The sequence below is a fragment of the Rhinolophus sinicus genome, linkage group LG05 (genome assembly GCF_036562045.2).
Source record: "Rhinolophus sinicus isolate RSC01 linkage group LG05, ASM3656204v1, whole genome shotgun sequence".
NCBI lineage: Eukaryota > Metazoa > Chordata > Mammalia > Chiroptera > Rhinolophidae > Rhinolophus > Rhinolophus sinicus.
In genome coordinates this window covers 88,179,881-88,206,144 of record NC_133755.1, presented here as the reverse complement: position 1 = coordinate 88,206,144, position 26,264 = coordinate 88,179,881, and the positions used below count along the sequence as shown (strand labels likewise).

Here is a 26,264-nt window from a genome sequence, read left to right as displayed (position 1 = left end):
CTGCAGCCGATGGTGTCTTCTTCTTGCACCAAAGGACACGGAGAATGACTATGACAGCAAGAGCAGCAGCAGCGACACCCAGAATGGTTGGCCAGCGACTCTGACGACCAGGGCCTTTCCTGAGAAAGGGCCTTGTTATAACCTGGGCACCCCAGCCCACAGGCCTGCTCTCCTCTCCCCCACCCGGGCTCTGTAGCCTGGGGCTAGTCTGGGCTTCAGGCAGGACGAGGTCAGGCATTTTCCCACCTGACTTGTGAGCTCGTCTTTTGTTTGGTCCAAATAAGGCCTCCTTCTCTCTACTTTTTTGTTCTTACAACTTATATCCATCTTTGGTTTCCTTATCTCTTCATTCACTTTAATCCTTCCTCACCCATTCTTTTGGTGTATCCAGGAATGTGTCAAATTCACTTCTAGTAATTAGCTTATTAGACACATATGATACCTGGTATTGACCCAAGTAGAGTTCTGATTCCCTTAGGGCAGGAAATGTGTCCTGAGTCTGCGATCCAGATGGCCTAACCCAGTTTATGTCAGTTTCCAGGCTCTTGGCCTCACGTGGAAAGGTGCTGGCTCAGGTAGTAATTGGCCATCAACTGTGATCAGATGGCCATCAGCTGTGGCTAGTTGGCCGTCAGCTGTAACCAGTGAGCCATTGGCCACTAATATGACTGTCGTGGCTACGCTAGCAGAAAATGGGGGCTAGCAAGAAGATGGTGGCAGAACCAGTAAGCGACCGAGTGTGGATTGTGGATCGTGTGGCTCCTGCTCCCTGTGTCTCCAACCCAGCCGCCATCGAGACTATAGTGGTATGATTCCCCTACCTATGGCTCCGTGGGTGTTCCTTTTTGGCCTAGCCACATCCTGCGTTCTTATGCGGGGAGCGGGACCAGAGACCCCGCGTGACACCCTGCATGACACCTCCTAAAGGCGTTACTTCCAACTACAAGTGCATTGGAGGTTAGGATTTCATCCAATGAATTTGGTGGGGACAGAAACATTCAGTCCACAGCACAAGCCAAACCTGAAACTTCATTGAGCGCAGAGAGGAATATGCACCGTTTCACCTCCCCTCCTCACCTGCCCTTCTCCTCTGCCCACCTGTCGCCGCCTCAACAAAGAGATGGATCTCCCACCCTGATCAGGTCTTACATTTCTTGTTCCAAATTGTAAGAATCATCACCCATCTACTCCTCTTTTTAAAGTGAACCATTTCATCCTAAAGACAAAAACTTTAGGAAAATATTGAAAATAGTAAGATTCTGAGGGTCAGGACCAAGATGGCGCAGTAGGTAAAAGCTGTGCTTACCTTCTCATGACCACATCAAAATTACAACTAAACTACAAAACAACATCATTGAGAATCACCTAAAATCTTGCTGAACTGAAGCCCTACAACTAAGGATACACAGAAGAAGCCACCTCAAGCCTGGCAGGAAGGGCTGACACGTGGAACATGCTGGACCCACACCCGTATGACCAGTAAAGATCGGGAGGGATATCTCAGCTGTGAATGTCCCCCCACCCCTGGAGGAGTAAGAGGTTTCAGCCCCACCCCAGCCCAGGGTTCCAATGCTGGGGAGAGAAGTCCCCATAACTTCTGGCTGTGAAAACCAGTGGAGATTGTGACTGACTGAGACTGAGAGCGGCTGCACTCCCAGGCGCTCCTCTTAAAGGGACCACGCACAGGCTTACCCTCCAACGGAATCACTCGCTCTGAGCTCCAGCACTGGGGCAGCAGCTGGAAAGGGCAGGGACATATGAGGAACTGAATTGTCTGGCTTGGGACAGGGGTTGGAGAGGTGGTTTTCTCCTGGATGGAAGAGCTGGAGGAGGCCATTGTTTCTTTGTTGAGCCCTCCCTCTTCCCAGTGTGCAGACGCTGGTGGCCACCATATCTGAGTCTCCACTGTGCATTGGCCATGCCCTGGCAATTCGAGACCCACCCTGCCCGACTTTTGGGCACACCGAAGCCTTTTCCAGGGGCTTTTTCATACAAACTGCCTGCATTAGTTCATGCTGCAAACTTTCCTAGGGTCTTTCAAAGTTTCTTGGAACCCAGACAAGCAGCATCTGGCTTAAGCCTGTCTTCTACCTCTAGCTGAGCAGCCCTAAGCCCGGCAGCCAGCTTTGGTTCGCAACTTGGCCTCTCAAGGCTCTTCCAAGCATGTAAGGGATGGTGGCCATCTGTGGATTTCTTTGTGGCTCCTGCTGGGTGGCCCTGGGTGGGGCATGGGCTGTGTCTGTACTTGACCTGCAGCAAGTTTCCTCCCAGGTCATCCTGGGGCTGGTGCTCCCAGTGGCCACCTTCAAAACAAGCTGGAGCATCACCCAGCCACCTGCAAGAATGACACACCCAAGAAGGGGTAGATTGGGCAGGCACCAGAGCCTTGGTGAGGCAGATCCTGTTCTATAGCATCAGCCCCTGCACAACAACCCTTCCATTGTAGGCAAGGCCAGTCCTCACAACCGGTGAGCCCGAGGGTCAGTCCTTCCCATTGATGTGCAAATCTCAACCAAGGCTCAACTACAAGAGGAGGGCACACACACCCACACAAGGGACACACCTGGAGTGTGTGGCTCAGGTGACCAGAAAGACTGCACCACTGAGTCCCACAGCACACCTACTACTACATAAGGTCACTCTACTAAGACCAGGAGACATACAGCCCTACCTAATACATAGAAACAAACACAGGGAGGCAGCCAAAATGGGGAGACAAAGAAACATGTCCCTAATAAAAGAACAGAACAAAGCTCCAGAAAAGGCACTAAACAAAATGGAGGTAAGCAATCTACCAGATGCAGAGTTCCAAATAGTCGTTACAAAGATGCTCAATGATCTCAGGGAGAGCTTCAACAAAGAGATAGGTAACATAAAAATAGAGATGGAAAACATGAAAAAGAACCAGTCAGAAATAATGCACTTTTCTGTCTTTTGTTACCATTTTTGGCTTAAAGTCTATTTTGTCTGATCTGTGTGTGTGTGTGTGTGTGTGTGTGTGTGTGTGTATTTTCGTTTGGTTTCCACTTGCATGGGATATTGTTTGCCATCACTTCAATTTGATCTCATGAGTGTCCATAAATCTGAAGTGAGTCTCTAACAGGCAGCATGTAGTAGGTCTTGTGTTTTACACATCCTGCTTTTCGATTGGTGAATTCAATCCATTTACATTTAGAGTAATTATTCATATGTAAGGACTTATTAATGCCATCTTATTAATTGCTTCCTTGTTGTTTTTTATTTCCATTGTTTGTTTTACCCACTATTTGTGTCTATCTTTGTAAATTGGTGATTTTCCATGGTGTGTGCTATGCTCTGTTTCCTTTTTCTTTATCTTATGTGCATCTACTCTAGGTTTTTGCTTTGTGGTTACCATCAGGCTTACAGAAAGCATCTTAGGGATAAAAGAATTCATTTTAAACTGATAGCAACTGAACTTCTATTGTATGCAAAAGTTCCCCTCGTTTAAGGCCCTTTTTAAATTGTCACAATTTACCCTTTTGTATATAAGGTTTTTAAAAACAAATTATAATAGCTATAGCTATTTTAAATGTTTTTTCCTTTAGCCTTGATACTATCAGACTGCATATTTACCTTTACTAATGTGTAGCACATACTTTCTTTTGTTTTCCTATCACTAATTAGTGTCTTTTCGTTTCAACTTTAAGGATTCACTTCAGCATTTTTTGTGAGGCACATATAGTGGTGATTAACTCCCTCAGCTTTTGTTTCCCAGGGAAAGGTTTTATTTCTCCTTCATTTTTGAAGGATAACTTTGCCAGACAGAGTATTCTTGGCTGGTAATTCTTTTCTATCAACACTTTGATTATGTCATTCCACTGTCTACTGGCTTCAGTCGAGTTTCTGTGGAGAAATCTGCTAATGGCCTAATGACGTTTGTTTGTATATTAAAATTTTTACTCTCTGGCTGCTTTTAGGATTCTATCCTGCAGAACAAGATGGTTCTTGCACTATGCTCAACAAAAGAGCGTATCCTCCTGTGGATTGCTGATTCTGCCACGGTTTATTTCTGCATCCAAAACTAGATCACACTATTGAAGCTGGGCTGGAGGGTAGTCATGCTGAGGAAAGGTAAAGCATGGTAAGCTTCTTCTCCTCTTCAAGAGCAAGATGAAATAAAATACTAATTAACTTCAGATTATTTAAAAAATATTTCCTATTTTTAAAATGTATCGGTAACCATTAAAACGATAAAAATAGTATGTATCATAACAAAACCAATTCAAAAGTACATGTGGTCGACACCACCACTTAGATGATGGACCCCACCTCTTTCCAGTGGTTGGCCAAGGGTGCCCATCTGATGGAACTCTGGTCAGTGCTGTGGAAGTGGAGAAACATGGGTGCTGCTGCTGGGAAAACACCTTCTTTAAAGAGGAAGAACTTGATTCAGTCACAAAGCCCCTTGAACATTCCCCCTTTTCCATATCCTTGCCTAGAATGGGGCCATGATGCCTGGAGTTACAGCAGCCAGCCTATGTTCTTGCGATGAGAATCATGAGGAAAAGGCCAAGAGAATCTCAGATACACTGGGCCTGAGGTCATTAAGTGCAGAACTAGCACCAGAAGTTACCTACTTCCAAATAAGGCCATTTCTTTATACCGTTTATACTTAGGCTTCTTCTCTCTTGCAAGTGAATACATTTTTTGCTCACAAGCAGGGAGTAAGGAAAACTCACTCAAAAGAAAATAGTGAAACAAAAGAAAAAATGCAAAATAATAAAACATAAAATATGATAGTATAAGTCTAAAAATAGCCATAGTCACAATAAGTGCAAAAGTCTTAACTCACATTTTAACATACAGAGATTCTTGGAACTGATTTTTAAATAGTCCAGTAAGTATATAGTATTTACAGGAGACACAGTGAAAAATATATTTCAAAGTAAAATAATAGAGAAGGATATTTGAAGCAAATGCTAGTCAAAATAGAGCTAGCATGTTCATAAGGTTGATATTTAGAAATAAAATTTTCCTAAGAATTACTGCATGTGAAAAAAATTTACTCCTGATCAAAAGAAAAATCCTTCAAGACAATAAAACAGTCTTGAGCTTTGAGGCCCCTGACAACAGAGCCTTGAAATGTATAATGCAAAAGTAGGTAAGATTATGAGAAAAACTGACAATCCCATTACCATGCTGGTAATGCTTACAGAAACTGATAAATCACACACATAAAAGTAAGTAGGGGATAGAAGACTTGACTGATACTCAATGAACATCTGTCTATATTTATCTATCTAAGACATCAACAATCAGGCAACTACCACATACCGAAATTTCAGTCATTGATGAACCACACATACGACAGTGATCCCACAGGCGTATAATGAAGCTGAAAAATTCCTGTCACCTGGTGATGACGTAGCCATCGTAATGCTGTAGCACAACACATTACTCATGTGTCTGTGGTGATGCTGGTGTAAACACACCTACTGTGCTGCCAGTGGTGTAGAGCACATACAATCATGTACAGTACATCGTACTGTTTTCTGTAAAACAGTTTGCAGTGTTAGGCCAGCATCAGCATCATGCATCTTGTGTTTACAGTGTTTGCATCATTTTCTCTTGTGCTTTATTTAAACTCATGTCATTTTGTACAGTAAAATGCTGTATAAGCTTGTAGCCAAGAGCAGTAGGCTGTACCAGAGAGCCTAAGTGTGTAGGAGGTTATATATACCACCTAGGTTTGCATAAGTGCACCCTATGATGTTTGCAGAATGACAAAATCATCTAAGGATGCATTTCTTAGAACAGATCCCCGTTGTTAAGTTTGCATGACTCCATCTATCTATCTATCTATCTATCTATCTATCTATCTATCCTCGTTATGTCTATTTCTCTGTGTCCCTATCAATCCATCCACTCATCTACTTACTTATCTTACTAGCCCCACACCAAATAGTGAATACAGATTTTGGAAATACAACCAGTAGATATAAATTATTCAAAGTATTAGACCATAAACGAAGTACATTCTAAAGACTGTATGTCACACATAACTTAATGCAATAAAGTTAGACATTGACAATAAAGTTCCCACTAAATGATTCATTTAGAAACTTCAAGAAATTCATGATTCAAAGCAGGAAAGCACATAATATTTACAAGTGCTCAAATTATGAAAGTACTAAATATAAAAACATTAAAATTTATGGCCTACGTGCATTTATTAGAAAAAAATAGAGATTGGAAATAAAAGAGCTAAGTGCTCAGCTTGAGTAGAGAGATAAAGCAAAAAATAATAAAGAAAAAAAGATGCCATAAAGACAAAAAGCAAAATTCACAAATTACTGAAAGAAAAAATGGAGATGATCCACAGAACTGTAAGCTGGGTATCTGAGAAGATATGCCTCTGACAATGGTGGGTAAGACACTCACGCAGTGGTGAATGAGAGAGAAAGCATAAATAAGATTATGGAGAGGGGACCAGCCCAGTGGCTCAGGCGGTTAGAGCTCCATGCTCCTAACTCTGAAGGCTGCCGGTTCGATTCCCACATGGGCCAGTGGGCTCTCAACCACAAGGTTGCCAGTTCAATTCCTCGAGTCCCACAAAGGATGGTGGGCGCCGACCCTGCGACTAAAGATTGAGAATGGCACCTAGAGCTGAGCTGCCACTGAGCTCCCAGATGGCTCACTTGGTTGTAGCGCGTCCTCTCAACCACAAGGTTGCCAGTTCGACTTCCGCAGGGATGGTGGGCTGTGCCCCCTGCAACTAGAAAAACGGCAACTGGACCTGGAGCTGAGCTGCGCCCTCCACAACTAAGACTGAAAGGACAACAACTTGAAGCTGAACGGCACCCTCCACAACTAAGATTGAAAAGGACAACAACTTGACTTGGAAAAAAAAAAAGTCCTGGACGTACACATTCTTCCCTAATAAAGTCCTGTTCTCCTTCCCCAATAAAATCTTAAAAAAAAAAAAAAAAAAAAAAAAAAAAAGATTATGGAGAAAAGAGACATAACTCTAGATACACTGGAGATTTAAAAGATGACATGAAAATAGTAGGAACTTTGTGCTCAAAAGCTAAAATACAGGACTGTACACCTGAAACCTATGTGACTTTACTAACAATTGTCACCCCGATAAACTTTAATTAAAACAAAGTTAGAAAACCAGATAGAACACACACGCTTCTTGATAAAAACAGAAATTACCAAAATGGACTCAATTACAAATAAAAAGCCAGAGCACCACAAGGCCACGTGGCATGGTGCTGAGAACATGACACCTGGGTGAGAACACTGGTCCTCCCACTAACTCACTATGTGACTGGCAGGTGGCCCAATCTTTCTGCTTTACATTCTACACCTCAGTAGACTGTTGTCAGGAACAAATGTTAAAATTAAGACACTGAACTAGCACTCAGAAGTTCTCCCAAACATCCTCAAACAATTAGTCACCAGGACCAGGCGGCTTTGTGCAGAATTCTTATTGAAATTTAAGGAACAAGGGATACTGATTTCACACATAAAGTAGAAAACAGAGACTGAAGGAAAACTACACATCTCCTTTTTGAACTGAAAACTTTGATTCTCAAACCAAAAAGAACCAGAAAAGAGGGACAAAAACGGGGCCATGTACTAAACCTAACAAGCTAAGGGGAGCCTGGCATGTCAGGCCCTGAAAACTCAGAGAGCAAAATTAACCACGCAGGTGCTCTGAACATAAAAATTTCTAACTAAAGCTGGTCATGGCTGGTAGTCACATCTTTGGCCTGTAGCTTTCCTGACAAAGGTCAATCTTTACCTCACTTGAGCTTATCTGTTGTCTTTTTGCATCTAAGATAACTGACTGTTGGAATGTCAGAGTGATCCCCTTTTGCAAGACCCCTCAGGGCACAACCCACCGCACCAGAGCACCAGACTACAGAACCCTTCGTTGTCATCTTGTTCCCCGGATACCACCTCTATGTGCTGTAAATGTTAACTAACTATTCTGTGCCCACCAATGTAAAATAAGTATGTGTCTCTCCAATTTAATTTTTATCCAGTCCCAGGGATTTCTCCACTTTGTTTTCTCCCACCCCCTTAATCTACCATGGACAGATTTTGTGTAACCCTCCTTTCGTTTTCTCCTTTGATTCCAATGTATAAAATATACCGCAAAACTGCCATTCTCTGGAACATTTGTTTAATCCGTTGAGATTTTGCTTCCTGGCAATTGTCAGTTTGGCTCAAATAAACTCTTTAAGCTTCTCTATAAGTTTGGACAGTTCTTACATTCACACACACACTTATACACACATATACAATCACACAACCCCGCCCCCTTTCTTACAAAACATCAGCAGACTGTATGCACTTCATCTTGGGGATCCCTTCATATCAGTACAGAGAGACATTCTAATTCCTGTGCACTCTGCTTCCCCCACTATGTGGAGGGAATCCAGTGTTCACCAGAACCGTTTCCTCTCAGCGTGAGTGTGTTTTGAATCATGCCGTATTTTGCCTTCCTTTCATGCTAACTTTTTTTTCTGTACATTTATTTTTCAGTTTGAGGGAAGGTAATTGTGAGCACTGGAAAGTTTTTGTTTTTGTTTTTTAAAATAGTGCAGATGATGGTACAGAAAAGAAATAACAAGAGAAGTTTAACTACTGAGCCAAAGTATGCGTGTATGTGTGTGTGTGTGTGTGTGTGTGTGTGTGTGTGTGTTGCCAACGATAAACAAAGCTGGACTTTAGCTGAAGCAGTAAAAACAGCTTTTATTCAGTAGTTCCTGACAGGAGGGGAAAGAGCTGAACCCCATTTCAATTTGCACAGAGGTGACTGGGCGTTTTAAAGGGAGAATGAGGGAGTGGGGGGGAGGAGCAGTGGGGCCAACGTAGAGTCAGGAAGAGAAAACTCACAGAGGCTGGTCCCTGTAAATACAATTAGGCTGCTGTGTCTGCTGCTGGCAATTATCCAAGTTAGGATATATATGTGTGTGTGTATATATATATATATATATATATAAATGAGTTTATTTGAACTAAACTGACACATATGCTGGGAGGAATATCTCAAATGCTCAGAAAAGACCTGAGAAAACCTTTTAAACCTTCACTTTGGGCTGAGCTCAAGTTTTAGAGCACACCCTACTAAATATAAGGGTCTTCCCTGATAGTCGACATGACTGGGAGAGATGGTAGTTTTTTCAAATACCTATTAATAATTTTCAACAAAAGATCACAAGGCATACAACGGAACAAGAAAATATTGTCCATTCAAAGGGACAAAATAAATCTGCAGAAACCATCCCTATAGAAACACAGCCTTCAGTCTTACTGATCAAAGACTTTAAAACAACTTTCTTAAATATACTCAGAGTTAAAGCAAAATGTGGACAAAGAAATGAAACAAATCAGTACAATAACATATAAACAGAGAATGTTAACAGAGAAAGAAATTATATTGAAAAAATTCCAGAGCTGTAGTTATGATCAATGAATTGAAAAAATCACTAGAGGGGTTCACCAGCAGTCTTAAAAGTGTAGGGAAAGAATCAGCAAATTTGAAGACAGACCATTCGAAATGATGAAGTATGATGAGCAAAGAGAAACAGAATGAAGAAAAGTGAAAAGAGCGTAACATAAGGGACACCACAAAGCAGAAAATATGCACACTATTAAATCACAAAAGGAGGAGAGAAATTGTTAAAAGAAATAATCATTGAAAACTTGCCAAATTTGAGAAAAATACATGGATTTATAAATCCAAGAAGCTCCAGGAACAATGACAAGATAAACTGAAAGAAACCTACATTGAAACACATTATAAACAAACTGTAGAAAGCCAAAAACAGACAGAATCTGAAGACAACATGAAAAAAGCAACTCATCACATACAAGAGATTCTCAACAAGATTATTAGGGATTTCTCAGCAGAAACCTGGCAGACCAGACAACAAGAAATGAGAAGAAAATCAAAAGATGCCATTAAAAAAATATCAAAAATATCAATTAAACACAAAGGAAGGTGGTAATGGACGAAATGAGGCACAAAAAAGCAATAAAACATACAGAAAACCAACACCAAAATGGCAAAAGTAAGTTCTTCCCTATCAGTAATTACTTTACATTAAAAGGGATTAAATTTCCCAATCAAAAGCCAGAGATGGTCAGAACTGATTTAAAAGACAAACAAACAAAAACCAGGATCCAGCTATGTGCCATTTACAAGAGACACGCACAGATCTAAGGACAGGAATAGGTTGACAGTGAAAGAACGGGAGAAAATGATTCATGCAAATAGCAGCCATCAGTTTTTTTGTCATCTCATAGTTCTATCAGTTGACGGGGCAGGATATGTGGTTTCACCTGTGGTTTCTCATGTGGTGGCAGCTAAATAGTGGTTTGGGCTAGAGTCACCTGAGAGCTCAGCTGGACTGTGTATCCCAGATGGCTTCCTCTCGCATGTCTGGGCTCTCCTCATGGCCTCTCTCTTCAACAGACTGACCTGGAATTCTTACATGGCTCAGAGATTCAAGAGGAAGAAACCAGAAGTTGTCAGGAAAGTTAACAGCTGTGCTCAGAACCGGCACAACTTCACTTCAGCCATATTCTATTTGCCAAAGAAGAAATCAGGCTTTCTCAGGTTCAGCTGGGTGAAGAGACAACCTCTCTTGATGAAGGAATGGCTGAGTCACACTGAAGAACAGCAAGTGGGATTGTTATGGATACCAGGACCAGAAAGAACCCAAGAGGCACTCAGAGAGTTAGGAAGGTCAGCTTTATTACCCCCGTGGGCTCAGCGGGATCTTTCCCAAATACTGAGCCCCTAGCAGGGTTTTGAGCAGTTTTTATGGTTTGGAGACTTCCTTGGGTGGGGGAAGGGGTAGGTGTCGTCTGGTGATTGGCTCGGGGTGTGGCTTGGAGGGGGTTATGCGTAAGTGGCTGGGGCTTAGGCTGGGGATTTCTCTCTTCACTCAGGCCACCATTTTAGGTCAGTTTCTCCATCATGTCCCCCTGTTGATGATCGTAAGTGGTAACAACTTGGAGATCATCATATGGGCTAAGAGGACAATAACCCCGCAGGGCAAGGATCCGGGCTGTAGCCCAATGGGTGACGGAGGTCGCTATGAAACATATGACAGCGTTAACTATGCATGGCCCCATGGTAGCAAGGAGGCGGATGCAATGAGACCAGCAAAGGCTAGAAACAATAGGAGTCCAACAACAGCGAAGATGGAGGCCAGGCAGACGACAGTGAGGCTCATCCGGGCTGTTTCTTGAGGGTCAGATGGAGTGGACGGGCCAGGTCAGGTTGGGCGATCCAGGCGTCGTCCTCCAGCTGGGCTCTTTTAACCCGAGTGTGATGGATCCACGGAGCAATGCCTGAAACTTTAAGAGCGGTGGGAGTAACAAGTATGACAGTGTGAGGGCCTGTCCACCGGGGTCGGAGGGGCTCGCGCTTCCAATCTTCGACCCAGACTTGATCTCCCGGGGTAAAGGGGTGTACCGGGGTCCTGAGACCCTTTCCAGAATGTAAGCACATACATCTGTGAGGACCTTGCCTAGCACAGACATCTGGTTTTGGAAGCTGGAGAACCCCAGCTGGCAAATGTCACCAGGGAGGCTGGTCAGCAGGGGAGGGGGCCTACCGAACATAATTTCCAAGGGACAGAATCCAGATTTGCCAGGGGTGCAGTGCGCCCAAAGGACGGCTAGCGATAGGAGGTCCACCCACCCTACGGAGGTCTCCTGGTGGAGTTTAGCCAATGTGTCCTTGAAGGTATGGTTCATGAGTTCAACTTTCCCTGAGCATTATGGTAGGTAACTTTATGGAGTCTCCAGTTGATGCCCATGGCTCTGGCTACCGTCTGGAGAAGCTCTGCTACGAAGGCTGGCCCATTGTCACTGTGGATAGAAAGTGGAATCCCGTAGCGGGGGATAATCTCCCTGAGGAGGACGTTGTCTACTTCGTGGCTCTTCTCAGTCCGAGTGGGGAAGGCTTCGACCCACCGGAGTAGGTACAGACCAGGACCAGCAAGTACTTAGTACCACGGCAGTTTGTCAGGTCAGTGAAGTCGACGTCGAGGTCCTCAAAAGGCGCGGTACCGCTTCTCTGAATCCCAGGCATGGGGCTAAGGCCGGACTTTGGATTGTTCTTTGCACAAGTGAGGCAGCGTTCTCCGATTGACTTGCAAAGAGCTGACAGCCGGCTAATGTAGAAGTTTTTGGCTAGGAGGCCCTCAAGAGCAGTTTTTCCTAAGTGGGTTAACTTGTGATATTCAGCGGTTACATGAGGACGTAGCAGGGCTGGGATGAAGAGTCTTCCATTGGGCAGTTGCCACCACCCTTGTGGCAATCTGGTGGCCCCTTCTGATTTTGCCCATCTGAGTTCTTCTTTTGTGTACCGCAGGAGAGACGTGGTGGTAGTGTCAGTGAGTAGTTCACTAGGACTTCCCATCGCCGCTGATTTGGCCATGGTGTCAGCGAGCCTGTTCCCGACTGCTGAGGGCTCGTTGCCTCTTTGGTGGCCCCGACAATGGCTAACTGCAACCTGCTGGGGAAGCCAAATGGCTTATAGGAGCTTAAGGATTTCTTGTTTATTTTTAATAGTTTTTCCCTCTGCGGTCAGAAGGCCTCTTTCTTTGTCTATAGCCCATGGATATGGATGGTAGCAAAGGCATACCGAGAATCAGTGTAGATGTTGACTTTCCGGCCCTCAGATAGAGTGAGGGCTCTTATTAGTGCGCACAGTTCTGCCTGTTGGATTGACCACCCTGATGGGAGTGCCCCTGCCTCGAGTACCTCATCTGTGGTGGTTATTGCATACCCTGTGTGATGTTTTCCGGTCCTCAGGAAGCTGCTGCCATCAGAATACAGAGTAATGTCCGGGTTAGGATGTGGGATGTCCCGGAGGTCGGGACTGGTGTCACAGACCTGGTTGACAACTTCTATACAATCATGTTCTGGATCCCCTTCCTCGGTTGGCAGGAAAGTGGCTGGGTTCAGGGCGCACACAGTTTCTAACGAGATCCGAGGGTTTTTCAGGAGTAGCCCCTGATGATACTGAGTCAGCTGTGCATTTGACAGCCTTCAGGGTCCTTGACTGTTCATTAAGGTGGTGACCGAGTGGGGTACTTTAACTATGAGTCTCTGGCCTAAGGTGAGCTTCTCTGCCTCTTTGATGAGAATCACAGTGGCTGCTAGGGCTCACAGGCATGGTGGCCAACCCGCTGCTACCGGGTCTAGTTTCTTTGAGAGATAGGCGACGGGACGGAGCCACAGTCCAACTGTTTGGGCCAGCAGTCCTAAGGCTACTTTGTCTGTTTCATGGACGAATAAGTGGAATGGCCTCTCAGCATCAGGTAACCCGGGGCTGGGGCCTGTCCAAGTGATCTCTTGAGCTGCTGGAAGGTGTGTTCTTGATCTTCTGTCCATAGCATGGGGGCCTCTTATTCACCAGTTAGAGCCTCATATAAGGGCTGGGCTATTGCTGAAAAGCCAGGAATCCATATCCAGCAGAAGCCAGCGGCCCCAAGGAACTCACAGAGCGCCCTCCGGTTGGAGGGCCGAGGGAGAGAGGTGATGACTTTCTTCCGCTCGGTGCTGAGGGCCCGCTGTCCTTTGGAGATGACAAAGCCCAAGTATTGTACTTGTTTTCTGCAGACCTGGCCTTTCTTCCAGGAGACTCTATACCCTGTCTCGGCTAAGTGGGACTGGAGTGCCCGTGTCGCTATTTGGCACTCAGTTTTGGTGGCACAGGCTAAGAGCAGATCATCCACATATTGCAATAGAGTGCAGTGGTATTCTTCTCGAGGGAAGGTGGCTAAATCTGAGGCTAGCGCTTCCCCAAAGAGGGTTGGGGAGTTTTTGAAGCCCTGTGGGAGCCGAGTCCATGTCAGCTGGAGCTGCCGGCCGGTATCAGGATCGGTCCATTCGAAGGCAAACAGTGATTGGCTCTGGGGCGCCAACCGAATGCAGAAGAATGGATCTTTCAGGTCCAGGCAGGTGAACCATCCGGCCTCCAGGGGCAGCTGACTGAGGAGAGTATACGGATTTGGGACTACGGGATGTAGGGAAACTGTAGCTTGGTTCACTGCTCTTAAATCTTGTACTGGCCGGTATTCTCCATTAGGCTTCCTTATGGCAGGAGGGGCGTATTCCATGGCGACTGGCACTCTACGAGTATCCCTGCTGCTCTGACAGGGGCGAGGTGTTTTTGGATCCCTGCCGGGGCTTCCTTGGAGATGGGGTATTGGCGTAGCCCTTGGACTTGAGCTCCGGGTTTTAGCTCCACCAAAACTGGGGCCTTATGTTTTGCCAGCCTGGGCGGATTATCTTCTGCCCAAACCTCCGGGAAATCGGCCCTGTATGCTTCCGGGTTCTGTTCTCTACTGCCGGTCCCATAAAGCCTCCATTCTTCTTCCCTCGGGGTGGTGATAGACAGAATAAGTCCCTCTGACAGGGGCTGCAGTGACATGGTGGCTCGGCCTGATGGTTCGAAGGAGATTTGCGCCCCTAACCTGGTAAGGAGGTCACATCCCGGTTGCGGGATTGGGCAGTCTGGTAAGTAGAGGAACTCGTGCGACATGGTGTGTCCTCCTAATTACAAGTCCGAGCCTGGCAGAATGGTGGGCTCTTGGCTTGATCTCCGGTGGCTCCCATTATGGTGACTCTGCGGTCCCCGAGTGGTGCCACCGGCATGGTGACTACCGAGTGTTCTGCGCTGGTATCTACCATAAAAGTCACTGTTTGGCCCCCCACATCTAAGTCGACCGTGGGCTCGTGGGGGCCGAGTTCGAACGAGCCTGGTCCCCCTCAGTCCGACTCAATTCCTGCTAATCCTATGAAGTCGGGCTCCCGGGTGGTTGGGTTAGGACCATGGGGAGGCCGAGGCTGGAAGCAGAGTGTCTGGAAGCGGCGGGGCTGTGCCAGTCATTGGCCGTGGTGCGTAGGGAGGTGGTGGCGGCTCTTTGTCAGGGTCTCCCCTGGTTAATGGTCTTAGTCTTGTCTTTCTGGGTGCAGCCTCGTGGGTTCCGTGCAACGAGGACCCTGGACTGTCCCTTACTATTGGAGCAGAACCGCACCCAAGGAGGAAGGGTTCGGGCTATTTCCAACCACGAGTCAATGTAAGGGAACTGGTCTGGATGTCCTTGGGTCCCGGTGACAACTATGTAGACTCGGCGAATCGTGGGGAAGTCAAGAGTGCCTTCTGAGGGCCATCCCACGTCAAAACTTGGCCACTCCAGCTCACATAAAGTGCGGAGATGTCCGGGGGTCATTTTGACCCTGTAGTCACCTCTGAAACCATTCCTGAAATTCTTTAACATGCAGTCTAGAACCATGGGCTTTCTGTGACTCCCTCCCATGATGTTCGGTGTCACGTAGACAAGGGAAGGGTCTCAATCAGGCGCCCAACTGGCTGTGTCTCCCGTGGGAACTTTGGGTACGTCTTGGCTAAGGTGTGCCCGTATAAGCCCCGGGCCTGGTTGCACTCCGAGAGTGCGAATCACCATTATGCCCTACAACGTTACCACGGAACGCAGGTTGGGGCTCACTCGGGCTCCATAGCCGACAGGTCGTGGATCCACACAGAATCGCATTGGGGACCAAGCATACATCATTCATTCAGGGCGGAAAGACGCCCTCCCCCGCAATGGCCCTAACTAGAGTCTGAAGTGGGACTCAGCGGGAGGTGATCAGGCTCCCCTTCTGCCCTTAGGCAGGCCTAACTGGGTCCAGGCCCCAGGGTTTTACCGTGTCCGATGTCCCAGTTGACTGTCCATCCTTTTTCTCTACTGGGGGTCCAGCAGGGAGTCACAGGCCAGAGCTGGCGGGAGGTTGCCGGTCCCGGGCCTGCTGAAATCAGCAGGGCACGCCTAGCCCCGTCCTGGCTCTCCTGCCACCCTATGGCCCGCTCCCGCCCAAACCGGTGGCTCAAGGGGCCAGCGCGGTTGGGTTTCCCAGTCAGGGAATCAAGAATGTTACGGACCGGAAAGAACCCAAGAGGCACTCAGAGAGTTAGGAAGGTCAGCTTTATTATGCTGGCAGGCTCAGCGGGATCTCTCTCAAAATACTGAGCCCCCAGCAAGGTTTTGAGCAGGTTTTTATGGGTTGGGGATTTCCTTGAATTGGGGAAGAGGCAGGTGTCCTCTGGTGATTGGCTCAGGGTGTGGCTTGGAGGGGGTTATGCGGAAGTGGACTGGGGCTTAGGCTGAGGATTTCTCTCTTTGCTCAGGCCACCATTTTAGGTCAGTTTCTCCATCAGGATGGAAAGTATTGTTTCAACAGCTATCTTTGGAAAAGACACACAAGCTAAAATATTTTACTTACCAAAATGGAAGAGCACCACCATCCCCAATTTTCAGTCCTGCGGTTCTATCTGGCAGAGAGACCATGTTTGAGGGAACAAGTGTGCAGTCAAAGCTCTAAATGAAGACCCATGTTTAGCTCCAATTTACATTTTATTTTGATGATGGCTGTGTGTCATTTTCTACAAAAATGGGGCTTACAAAATTCTCCAGTGGTGGTGATAACATGGTTCCCTCCCCCCAGTTCTGCTTTACACCTAAGTTCATCTGGGTCATGATTTCCATTATATAAAACATCAAACACATGGACATATCCTTGCCAAGACGAAGGTAAAAGCATGCTCTTCTCTGTCACCGTCCCGTTTCCCCACTAAGACTGTAGCTTGACTTTCTGAGTAGGGAAGAAGACCCCATTTCTACCTAAGCTTCCAGAAGCAAGAGGTAAACAAACCAGTTTCCCAAACAATATGGTTCATTCTGGCCCCCAATCCTACACCAAGAAATCTCTCTCACCTTGGCAGAGACTGATTTCACTAGAAAGGCCCAGAGAAATCCTGGCTAAAAGGTGCAGTCTCATTCTCCTACCAGCAAAATAAAACCAACAAACTCAACACAAAATGGGGTATTACCAAAGGTAAAAAAAAAGTATTAGCATGATAAAAATATGATAAATATATCCTTTTTGTTAGCAGCATCTTTTTTTCTCCCATGAATATTCAGAGAATAAAACCTGTACAGCCAGAGAAGTGGTGGCTCCCAGGAAGAAATCCTCTTCCAGCTTAAAAAGACAGAACCAGAATTATCACGGAGTGGACAGGACTGTGAAGAGCTATGCAGCGCTGGATCTAGGTATCCTGGTGGTCTGACTCAGGGAGAACTCACCTTCTGGGTAAAATTAACCTGGTTCTTTTAATTGTTTGTTTTTACTGCAAGACCAAATTTTCAGAATACCAATAAACAGAGTCCAGTAAAAGGCATTTACTCCCTTTTGCTACTTAAAAATATAGGTTTATCCCAATTGTTATGGGCTGACTTGTGTCCCCCCAAATTCATATTCTGACATCTTAACCCTTGGTACTTGGAGACAGGGACTTTAAAGCAGTTAAATTATGAGTGGGCCCTGATCCAATATGACTGGTGTTCTTATAAGAAGAGGAGATTACAACACAGACACCCACAGAGGAAAGAGTGTGAGAAGACAAAGGGAGAAGATGGCCATCTATAAGCCAAGGAGAGAGGCCTCAGGAGATCTCAGACGTTTATCCTTCAGAACTGTGGGAAAGTCCATTTCTGTTAAGTCACCCAATGTGTGGCTTGTTGTTACGGCAACCTTAGCAAACTAATACCCAGATATTACCTTTGCTGCCCTGCTCTGCACCTGAACACAGGATCCTTTAGGAGTCTGGACTGTCTGATGCCAAAGCCCAGAGTGAATCAGTTGATGACTGACAAAGGCAGATGATGAAGGATTGTCTAAAGCCCTCATGGATCCTACTGGGTGACACACTAGAGTGGACATGTTCCAATTACTTTTCAGTTTCACTCAGAACAGATTGTGGCCCAAATCTGATATCTAATCATAAGCTATATTTAACTAATCAATTTTTTTTGTTAGTTTCAGGTGTACAAAGCAATATAATAGTTAGACATTTAAACCCCTTATAAGATGATAACCCACCCCCCAAGCTACTACCCCTCTGACATCTTACATAGCTGTTACAATAACATCGACTATTTTCCCTATGTTGTACTCCACATCCCATGACTATATATACCTATATATTTAGTTACAGTTGACATTCAATATTATTCTACTTCAGCTTCAGGTGTATAGCACATTGGTCAGGCATCTACATAGTCTATGACGTGATCCCCCTGATAAGTCCAGTGCCCATCTGGCACCTTACCTGATCTTTACAACATTGTTGATTATATTCTCCATACTGTATTAACTACCAATTTGTATTTCTTAATACCTTCACCTTTTTCACCCTGCTCCTCACCCTGTTCCCATCTATCACCCTGATAGATCTAGGACCTATTTGGCACCATACCTAGTTATTACAATATTATTGACTATATTCCTTATGCTGTACCCTACATTCCCATGACTACTGTGGAACAACCAATTTGTACTTCTTAATCCCTTCCCCTTTCACCCATCCTTAGCCCCCCTCCCATCTTAAAGCAGCCCCTCTAAGATTCCTTGTAATGCTGGTTTGGTGGTGATGAACTCCTTCTGCTTTTTCTTGTCTGGGAAGCTCCTTATCTGTCCTTCAATTCTAAATGACAGCCTTGCTGGGTAGAGCAATCTTGGTTGTAATTCATTGCTTTTCATCACTTGGAATATTTCCTGCCACTCCCTTCTTGCCTGCAAATTTTCTGATGAGAAATCAGCTGACAGTCTTATGGGGGCTCCCTTGTAGGTAACTAACTGCTTTTCTCTTGCTCTTTTAAGATTCTCTCGTTGTCTTTAACCTTTGGCATTTTAATTATGATGTGTCTTGGTGTGGGCCTGTTTGGGTTTATCTTGTTTGGGACTCTCTGTGCTTCCTGGGCTTGTATGTCCATTTCCTTCACCAGGTTAGGGAAGTTTTCTGTCATTATTTCTTCAAATAGGTTTTCAATTCCTTGCTCTCTCTCTTCTCCTTCTGGTATTCCTATAATGCGAATGTTTGTGTGCTTGATGTTGTCCTGGAGACCCCTTAAATTCTCCTCAATTTTTTGGATTCTTTTTTCTTTTTGCTCTTCTGGTTGGGTGTTTTCTGCTACCTTATCTTTTACATCGCTGGTTGGATCCTCTTCTTCATCAAATCTACTGTTGATTCCCTATGATATATTCTTCATTTCTGTTATTGTATCCTTTATTTCTGACTGGTTCTTTATGGCTTTCATCTCTCCGATGAAGTTCACCCTGATTATTGAACATTCTTATAACCAGTGTTTGGTACTCTGCGTCTGATAGTTTGCTTATCTCTGTTTTGCTTAGTTCTTTTACTGGAACTTTGTTCTGTTCTTTTATTTGGGACATGTTTCTTTGTCTCCCCTTTTTGGCTGCCTCCCTATGTTTGTTTTTTATGTATTAGGTAGGGCTTCTATGTCTTCTGGTCTTAGTAGAATGGCCTTATGTAGCAGGTGTACTGTGGGGTTCAGTGGTGCAATCTTTCTGGTCACCTGAGCCATGCACTCCAGGTGTGTCCCTTGTGTGGGTTGTATGTGCCCTCCTCTTGTAGTTGAGTTTGGTTGATAATTGCACATCAATGTGAGGGGCTGACCCTTGGGCTCACTAATTGTGAGGACTGGCCTTGACTATAGTGGAAGAGTTGTGCAAGGGCTGATCCTACAGAGCAGAATCTGCCTCAGCAGGTCTCTGGTGTCTGCTCAAACTGCCCCTTGGGTGTGTCATCTAGGAGGTGGCTGGGTGATGCTCCAGCTTATTTTGAAACAAGCCACTGGGGACACCAACCCCAGGACAACCTTGGAGGGGACCTGCTGTAGGTCTATTTCAGCCACAACCCGAGAACCCCCAGGGGCCACCCAGTGGGAGCCAGAAAGAAATCCACAGATGTGTGCCGCCTGTGCTGCACTTGGAAGCACCTTGAGAGGCCAAGCCCTGAACTAAGCCCCACTGCCACTAGTGCCGGCTTGGGCTGCTCAGCCAGAGTTACAGGACACACGCGAGTCAGATGCTGATTTTCCAGGTTCTGTGAACCTTTGAGGTCTAGGAAAGTCTGCAGCTGAGCCAAAGCAGGAGGTGTGCATGATAAAGCCACTGAGAGCAACCTGAGTGTGCCCCAAAGCTGGGCGGGGCCAGGTCTCGAATCACCAGGGCAGGACGAAAGAACAAACGGCAGAGACTCAGATATCTTGGCCACCTGTGTTCCCATGCCAGGGAGGGGGAGGGCTCACAAAGAAACAATGGCCTTCACCAGCTCCCCTATCCAGGAGAAAGCCACCTCTCCAGTCCCTGTCCCAAGCCAGACAACTTAATTCCCCACCATTTGTCCCCACCACCTTTCCAGTTGCTCCCCCATGCTGGAGCTCAGAGCAAGTGAATCTGTTGGTGGGTAGTAAGTCCTTACGTGGTCCCTTTAAGAGGAGGGTCCTGGAGTGCAGCCACCCTCAGTCTAACTCAGTCACAGTCTCCGCTGATTTTCACAACCAGAAATTATGGCGACTTCTCTCCCTGGTACTGAAACCCTGGGCTGGTGTGGGGCTGGGATGTCTCACTCCTCTAGGGACCCCCACAGCCAAAATAGCCCTCCTGATCTTTCATGGTCACACGTGGATATGGGACCAGCCCATTCCGCATCTTTGACCTTCCTAACAGTCTGCAGGTGGCTTCTTCTGCACATTCTTAGTTGAGAGGCTTCAGTTCAGCTTGGTTTTAGGCGATTCTCAATAATGGTTGTTTTGTAGATTAGTTGTAATTTTGATGTGGTTGTGAGAGAAGGTAAACACAGCATTTACCTACTGCGCCATCTTGGTTATCTAAGCTTGGTTAAATATAACTACAGCTTGGTTATCTAAGCTATATTTAATTTATTTGAGATAATGAGAAAATTAGTTTTGCCCTGATTTTATAGAAAGAGGACAAATTACCATAATTACTGAACTAGAAGGGGCTTTTAGCCAGGGCTTTCTAGGTACCGTGTGTTTTCCTCCTAGTTTTTAGGCACCATGTTCTAAAAAGCCCAGCCTGGGGTCAATGTCATCACTTTGATGTTTGTCTTCACATTTACCCCTGCGTCCTCACTGCACTTCAGTAAGGCACTAGAATGGCTGTATTTATCCATGGTTCACAAATGAATAAAAAAGGGCCCAGGAATTGGAGAGATTTGTTTCCTCCAAGCAGCAATTTAGCGGTGGGACAATGACAAACAACTGGCACTCAATCCCTCCTCCAGCTCTCTGTGCTGCCCTGGGAAATGCAGCCCTTGGTTCCTCGTACATGTGGTTATTTTTAAGCAGAGAAGGAAAATACTTGGTGAGAATAAAGTGCCAGATCTCCCTAAGTCCTTGTCTTTGGTTTACTGGGCTGGGGATGGAGAGAGAGAGGCTGCCACTGATGCATATATGTCTAACTTCCATTGGCTGAGTCAGCTGAAAGCAGGAAGAAGGTTTAACTTTTGCACTCAGGACACCAGGACCAAGATGGCAGAGAGCCCCCACTATCTACCACAGGAAAGACAGGGTCACTCCCATTCCCTGGACCATGTCTTAGTTTTCCAATTACGTGTGCTTTTCTTCCTCTTCCAAATACAACAACAGCAGAAATGAATTACCACTGAGCCTGTTGCTGTGATGGAAGCTGAGATGAGACCTTACTTTACACTGAGATGCCTCTGAGTCCGTGCAGTGCCTTGTCTAACTCCACCTGGCCCTGATTTGATCACGGTTATGCCTCTGGGACATCACCAGCTCCTCATCAGAAATTACCCAGAATGTCATGTGAGCTCCTGGGGTCCTGATGGCAGTGTCAGGCAGCTCCCCTGTGGGAGAGTTTTGGGGATGACCAAGGCCTTGTATCCTTCCTTCCACTGGGCCAGATGGCCCCAGTCTCCTGCTCCAGTAGTCCATTCGGGCTGCTATAACAAAAGCACCATAGAGAGGGGGGCTTATGAACAACAGAAATTTATTTCTAACAGTTCTGGAGGCTGGGAAATCGAAGATTAAGGTGCTGACAGATTTGGTGTCTAATGAGACCTGCTTCCTGATTCACAGACAGAAGCTGTGTGTGTGCAGTGAAGCTTAGAAAATATCGTAGAGCAAACGCAAATCTTGAGTTCTTAAATTACAAACTAAAAGGAAACTATAAATCTTATCAATCATGTTTTTGTGTCTATAGGTAAAGTAAGTCACCTAGGATGAAAGAAAACAATTAGCCTACAAAAGATACTACTTGCTAGGTGAAACAGTGTTAATCAGAAAAGAGATGAGTGCAAGAATAGTTATAGGGACAAAAAAATCAACTATATAATTAAACTAAGTAGTTAAGGGATACACAAAATAAAAAGATGTAAAATATGATTCAAAAACGTAGTATGAGGAGAGAGTAAAAAATATAGTGCTTTTAGAATGCATTCAAACTTAAAGGACTATCAACTTGAAATAGACGGCTATATAAATAAGTCAATATATATGGACCCAATGGTAACCACAAACCTATGTTACACAAAAAACAAAGAGAAAGAAACACAAACAAAACACTAAAGAAAACCAGTAAGTACAAGACAAGAGATCAAGAGAAGAAGAAGGGAACAGAGAAGAATTACAAAACAAACCATAAAATAAATAACAAAATGGCAATAAGAACATAGGTATCTCATGTAATGTGTCATTTAGGGCTGATATTTCCTCATTTATTTTCTGTTTCGATGATCTATCCATAGCTGTCAATGATGTATTTAGGTCCCCTAGTATAATTGTGTTTTGGCCAATTTCTCCCTTTAGTTCTGTTACTAGTTGCTTTGTATTTTTTGGTGCTCCCTGATTGGGGGCATAAATATTAACGACTGTTACGTCTCCTTGTTGTATAGTCCTCTTTACCATTATGAAATGTCCATCTTTGTCTCTTGTTACTTTTTTATCCTGAAGTCTGTTTCATCTATATGTATGGGTATGCCTACTATTCTCTGAATAACATTTGCTTGGACTGTCAATTTCCACCCTTTCATTTTGAGTCTATATTTATGAATTTGTCCTTAAAGGCGAGGGAAGTAAAAGCTAAAATAAATGAATGGAACTATATCAAACTAAAAAGCTTCTGCACAGCAAAAGAAACCATTATTGACAAAATAAAGAGGCAACCAACCAAATGAGAGAAGATATTTGCAAACAACGCCTCCGATAAGGGGCTAATATCCAAAATATATAAGGAACTCATACAACTCAGCAAAAGCAAAGCCAAACAAACAATCCAATTAAGAAATAAGCAGGGGCCCTGAATAGACATTCCTACAAAGAGGACATACAGATGGCGAATAGACGTATGAAAAATACTCAATATCACTAATCATCAGAGAAAAGCAAATAAAAACCACAATGAGATATCACCTCACCACAGTCAGAATGGCTATCATGAACAAGACAAATAGTAACAAGTGTTGGAAAGGCTGTGGAGAAAAAGGAACCCTCATACACTGTTGGTGGGAATGCAGACTGGTGCAGCCGCTATGGAAGGCAGTGTGGAGGTTCCTCAAAAAATTACGAATAGAATTACCATATGAACCAGCAATCCCTCTCCTGGGTATTTACCCAAAAAATCTGAAAACATTTAGAGATAAAGACACGTGTGCTCCAATGTTCATTGCAACTTTGTGTACAGTGGCCAAGACATGGAAACAACCAAAATGTCCTTCGATAGATGAATGGATAAAGAAGTTGTGGTATACATACACAATGAAATACTATTCAGCGGTAAGAAAAGATGATATAGGAACATTTGTGACAACATGGATGGATCTTGAGAGTATAATGCTGAGCGAAATAAGTCAGACAGAAAAAGCGGAGAACCATATGATTTCACTGATATGTGATATATAAACCAAAAACAACAAAAGAACAAGACAAACAAATGAGAAACAAAAACTCATAGACACAGACAATAGTTTAGTGGTTACCAGAGGGAAAGGGGGGTGGGGGTGGGAGATAAGGGTAAGGGGGATCAAATATATGGTGATGGAAGGAGAACTGACTCTGGGTGGTGAACACACAATGGGATATCACCTCACCCCAGTCAGAATGGCTATCATCAACGAGAGAAATTGTAACAAGTGTTGGAGAGGCTGTGCAGGCAAAGGAACCCTTATACACTGTTGGTGGGAATGCAGACTGGTGCAGCTGCTATGGAGGGCAGTGTGGAGTTTCCTCAAAAAATTACGAATAGAATTACCATATGACCCAGCAATTACTCACCTGGGTATCTACCCCAAAAACCTGAAAACATTTATCCAAAAGATATATGTGCTTCTTCAATGTTCACTGCAGCTTTATTTATGGTGGCCAAGTCATGGAAACAACCAAAATGTCCTTCGATAGGTGATTGGATAAAGAAGATGTGGTATATATACGCAATGGAATACTACTCTGACATAAGAAAAGATGAAATAGTGTCATTTGCGACAACATGGATGGATCTTGAGATTATTATGGTAAGTGAAATAAGTCAGACAGAAAGCATAGAACCATATGATTTCACTGCTATGTGGTATGTAAAACTGAAAACAACAAAGGATCAAGACAAATATAGAAACGAAAACTCATAAACACAGACAATAGTTTAGTGGTTACCAGAGGGTGAGGGGGGAGGAGGGTGGTAGATGAGGGTAAACAGGATCAAATATATGGTGATGGAAGGAGACTGACTCTGGGTGGTGAACACACAATGTGATATATAGATGATGTATTGCAGAATTGTACACCTGATACCTATGTAACTTTACTAACCATTGTCGCCCCAATAAACTTTAATTTAAAAAAATTATATTTATAAGCTCACACCAACCAAAAAAAAAGAATATAGCTATCAATAATTAATATAAATGTAAATGCATGAGATGCTTCAATCAAAAGACATAGGGTGGCTGAATGGATTTTCAAAAAACAGGCCCCATACATATGATACCTACAAGAGATTCACTTCAGATCTAAAGGACACATAGACTGAAAATGAAGGGATAAAAAAAGATATTTCAGGCAAAAGGAATCAAAAAGCAAGTTGGGGTAGCAGAATTTATAGTAGACAAAATAGACTTTAAAATAAGATTATAAAAAGAGACAAACAAGGGCATTATACAAGATCTGACAATTGAGTTCGTAAACATTTAGCATCGATGTTGGTAAGCGTTTTTGATACCAGAGGAATTATTCATTATGAGTTTGTACCACCTGGACAAACAGTTAACCAAGTTGACTATTTGGAAGTGCTGAAAAGGCGGCATGAAAAAGGTAGACGATCTGAACTTTTCTCCAACAATTCACGGCTCTTGCATCACGACAATGCATCAGCTCACAGGGCACTGTCTGTGAGGGAGTTTTTAGCCAGTTAACAAATAGCTGTATTGGAACACCCTCCCTACTCACCTGATCTGGCCCCCAGTGACTTCTTTATTCATCAGAAGATAAAGGAAGTACTGAAAGGAAGACATTTTGATGACATTCAGGACATCAAGGGTAATACGACGACAGCTCTGATGGCCATTCCAGAAATATTTAAAAACCCACACATGTGCCTGTTTCCCAGGCCTGGGGTCCACCCCGTAGTACATCAATTCCAACAATCCTTAAGCCCACTGGGATCCCAGTTTATTGATCCTACTATCTATTCACTATCCCTCACCCCTTGATGTCCCCTCCTCCCTCTTCACTCATTTGATATTCCATGTTAAGTAATTTCAATCCCTCCCTTGTCTGTCACTTGATTTGTCAGCCTAGTTTGGAAAAGTGACACAGCTGGTAAATTTGACCTCTGTCCACCCTGCACCTGCCCCCGTGCAGCTTCAGGAGGCTGGAGAACAACTCACAGCCACGCTGACCACTGTCACCTCAGCGTCATAACCCAAACCACAGGGGAGCCCACACGGCTCCCAGCCATCACCCTGTCCTTGCACGTTCACTCGGTCTGCTCCCATCCTGGCTGCCCTTACACACCTCTCTGCTCACCATCCAGCCCCCTTCCCATTCTCATTACTGCTGATGGCCTTGTTTCTTACCTCACTGAGAACACTGAGCTCGTTAGAAGGCACCTTCACAGATTTCCACCACCGTCCACTTGCAGACCTTTGTCACAGGTTCACTGTCCCTGATGCCGGCCAGAGCCAGTCCCCCTGCTGGTGCCCTAGACCTCGTCCCTTCTCGTCTCCTTAAAGTGTTGCTCTAGCAATTCTTCCCTTTTTCTCGTCTGTCATCTCCCCTCCACTAGTCACTGTGGCAGTCACGAGAGTGCACGTCCCAGGCCCTCAGCGAGAGGGAGGATCATTGACTGATGTCCTCAGTGCTGTG

At 44.8% G+C, this 26,264-nt stretch overlaps 1 long non-coding RNA gene across 1 annotated transcript; it reads right to left on the bottom strand.

The window, feature by feature from the left end:
• On the bottom strand, positions 1-26,264 carry LOC141571867 (uncharacterized). The gene is made up of 3 exons (XR_012496920.1): positions 25,976-26,264; positions 25,347-25,396; positions 1-119 (listed from the first exon to the last, which is right to left on the bottom strand). It is a non-coding gene; the product is annotated as an uncharacterized LOC141571867 (long non-coding RNA).